The sequence below is a fragment of the Erpetoichthys calabaricus genome, chromosome 15, assembly GCF_900747795.2.
Source record: "Erpetoichthys calabaricus chromosome 15, fErpCal1.3, whole genome shotgun sequence".
NCBI lineage: Eukaryota > Metazoa > Chordata > Cladistia > Polypteriformes > Polypteridae > Erpetoichthys > Erpetoichthys calabaricus.
The window spans coordinates 12,484,495-12,488,098 of record NC_041408.2 but is presented as its reverse complement, the minus strand read 5'-3'; positions in this window follow the sequence as shown (position 1 = coordinate 12,488,098).

The following is a 3,604-nucleotide window of genomic DNA, read 5'->3' as shown; positions in this document are numbered from 1 at the left end:
GAGGGGAGACCACTCCCAATATTTTAAAAAGTAGCCCAAAAAACCACAACCCAGTTTTTCCTGTGGATAACAATCAAAAATAGCTCAATTGGGCAAGAAAACTGCGAACCTGGCAACACTGAATGCATCATTTATAATTTTTAAGAATTATAATTCTTTTAATTGAAAGTAATGAGCTCATTTAGGCTTCTTCAAATGCCTTCAATTCAATATTCATTTTTCTCTTCAGGGCAACATACTTTATTAATAATCATGAATCTTGTCTGGTGAATCTGAAAGTGACGCCCGCCTCACTTACACACGTGCAGTGTGCTGTTCATATTGTTATTATTCATCATTATTATTTGCATCATTATTATACTTTCTAACCTTCTACTTTGTACTTTTAGTTTTTTGTACATCTTACAGTAGAAAGATGACATTTAATAAAAATGTCATTTTTCAAGCCAAAAAAGATGGTGCTTTTTACATGTTTTTTTGAGAAAAAAATATAACGCTGAGGTGGATAATAACCATTTAAATATACAATAGTGTACAATTTAAGTCACAGGTCACTCAAATAACTTACCTGATAAAATATTTGAAGAAAAGTTCTCAAACATTTAGGTGTTTTTCACCCCTTGAGACAATATCATTTTTTTTTTGGTGACCAATGAAATTGATGATTTAATCCATTAGAGGATAAAGTTTTGATTAAGTTTCCATAGAAATTGTTATTTGTCTAAGTTAACACTTCTCTATGTATGTATATATATATATATATATATATATATATATATATATATATATATATATATATATATATATAGTAGCTGCGTTTTTCCAAAATTACCAAAGTTCAGCAGCTCTAGCTTAAAAATGATTCCACAGACAAAATATCTTTGTTTTTAAAAGTTTTAGTTAAAATTCAAATTAAAACAGTTCACACTAAAAAGAGAAAACAGCAAAAACAGAAAAATTCTTGTTAAGAAAAATTCTGTTCAAAGCTTAATCGTGTTACATTTCAAATCGTTCCAAATTACTTCAAAACGTTTCTGAGCCATTTCAAAACGACGGTCAGAAAAATGTATGCCTATCCCATTTCTATGTTGAAAATGGGTCTTTCAAGTCCCTGTTTACTGGGACCTGTTCTAAACAACAACTGTATCAATTATCACACTGTATCTCAGTTATAGCAAGAAAGTTCTATCTCTTACTAACTTAAAGGGGGAAAAGACTATACCATTGTCTATTACTATGAAAGAAATTTATATTCTATTGAAATTAAGCAAACACTAATATAATAATAATAGTAATACATTTTATTTATATAACTCAAAGCTTTAACTTTCAACTTTGGCTCTTACATATATATATATATAGATATATATATATATATATATATATATATATTTGCAGTTGGAGATCCACGAAGGGAGAAAAAACAAATCACGTATCATAAAATAGTTTTATTCCTGAGCTTTCAACCCCTATCAGGGGTCTTCATCAGAGGATAATGCTTAGACTTACAAGAATCAAAGGCAATATATAGCAACACATTCAGTGTGGGGGGGTGGGTGGCGGTGACTAAGTCAGTATGATCAAGGGGGGGGGGGGGGGGGGGTTGTATAGTTTAATCATTGTTTATATGTCCTTATTAAGTTGGCATATGCTGGGTTTATGTCCAGGTGTCTGTTGATGGCGTTTTCATCTGATAGCCAAGACTCGGCCAACTCTCTGGCGCTTTTTGTACTGGCCTTAAATTTTACTTTTACGTTGTCCCAGTTGAATGTGTGTCCTGTCGATTTGGTATGTGCATATATCAAGGATAGTGCGTCCTTTCTTCTGACGGCGTTGCGATGTTCCTGTACATGTGTTGAGATTTTTTTTGACGTTTGTCCTATTTATGATACGTGATTCGTTTTTTCTCCCGTCGTGGATCTCCAACTGCAAATACGCAAACCGTATCACAGACCTTCTCTTCCATATATATATATATATATATATATATATATATATATATACATATATATATATATATATATAAACATTTCTACTAGGCCAAATAATCTTACATTTACCATTAAAATAGCAGTGCTGCTTAAATGGACTACAAATCCCAGCAGGCCTCGGTACAGCTTTACCATTGGGCATCTTTAGGTGTTGCCACAGAGGTTGCAGGTATGCTGCAGACTTTAAAAGTGTACCAGAAGAAGCCGGTAAGAAGTTTAATCGTCTATCTTTTGTGTTTCCATGCCTCACCTCCTCCTTTGAATTACAAATCACCCATTGGATTACAGGTCCTTTCTGGATTTATGTGCTTGTCCTGTTGCCAGTGGATTCGTGTGATTTTGTCAGGGTTGGTAAATGTCTTCGTCTGCTCCCAACTTTGACAGATCTTCACATGACAACTGGACACAAAGAACTGGAATATTTGTGGACTGTATTGTGAGTGTTTACCGTTTTGTGCTCAGTTCTTCATCGGGTGTTATCTGTCAGTGCTTGTGAAATAAATATTGGCATCTGGGAAATTTCAGTGAGCTTGTGCATGTGTGCTGTCCAATAATTGTTTTTTTATTCCTTCTTTATTTGTTAAATATGCTGTATACTTTTTATCAATTAATTGAATCGATTTATCACGTGTCTCTGTGTGTGAGGCTGTGTATTCTGGGTCAAGACTGCATTATTGGGTTTGCTGAAATAAAAGAAACAAATCTAGGACAGCGAGAATATTAGCGTCATACAGCTAACTGCTACAAAGAGATTTCATTAATCACATTCCCTTAAACCAGTGGGGACCCACCACTTACCTCTAAAATAATAAGAAGAAAAAAGACAACATCTGTTGCTTAAATCTTACCACTCTTATTTCTAAGTGAGTATGCAGAAAAGACCCACAATTCCTGGTGTTTATGATAGAGGGGCAATGATGGTATTTAAAAGACTCTGAGTGCACGAGGAAAAACATTCGTTGGTCTGATGAGACAAACAAATTAACTCTTTGGGCTGAACTAACACCACTATGTCTGGTGAAGAACAAGCACTGCTCATTATCCACAGTGGTGCATGGTGGTAGCAGCATCATGCCCTGCGGGTGTTTCTCAATGACGGGGACAGGGAGGTTGGTCACAATTGAGGAAAGGATGAATGCAGCCAAATACAGACAGGTCCTTGAAGAAAATCTGCTCCAGAGTCCCTTTGACCTCAGACTAGGAGTGACAGTTCACCATTCAGCATGACAATGAGCTGACGAATACAGCCACGACAATGCTGGAGTGACTTCAGGACAAGTCTCTGAGTGTTTGTGAGTGGCCCACCAAAGATCTGACCTAAATTCCGTAGAATATGTGTGGAGAGACCTGAAGATGGACGTTTAAATCCGATCTAACAGAGCTTGACAGGATCTTCCAGGAAGAATGGGATAAACTGACCAAATCCAGGTGTGCAAAGCATGTAAAGACTAAGAAGACTTAAAGCTGTAACTGCTGCCATAGGGGCTTCTATAAAGCAACGAATTAGGCCTCTGTGAAAGATTTGGTTGATTTTTAATAAATTATCAATGTTTCTCTAAACACGTTCTTGCTTTGTCATCATGAGTTTTTGAGTGTAGATTGGTGGGCAAAAA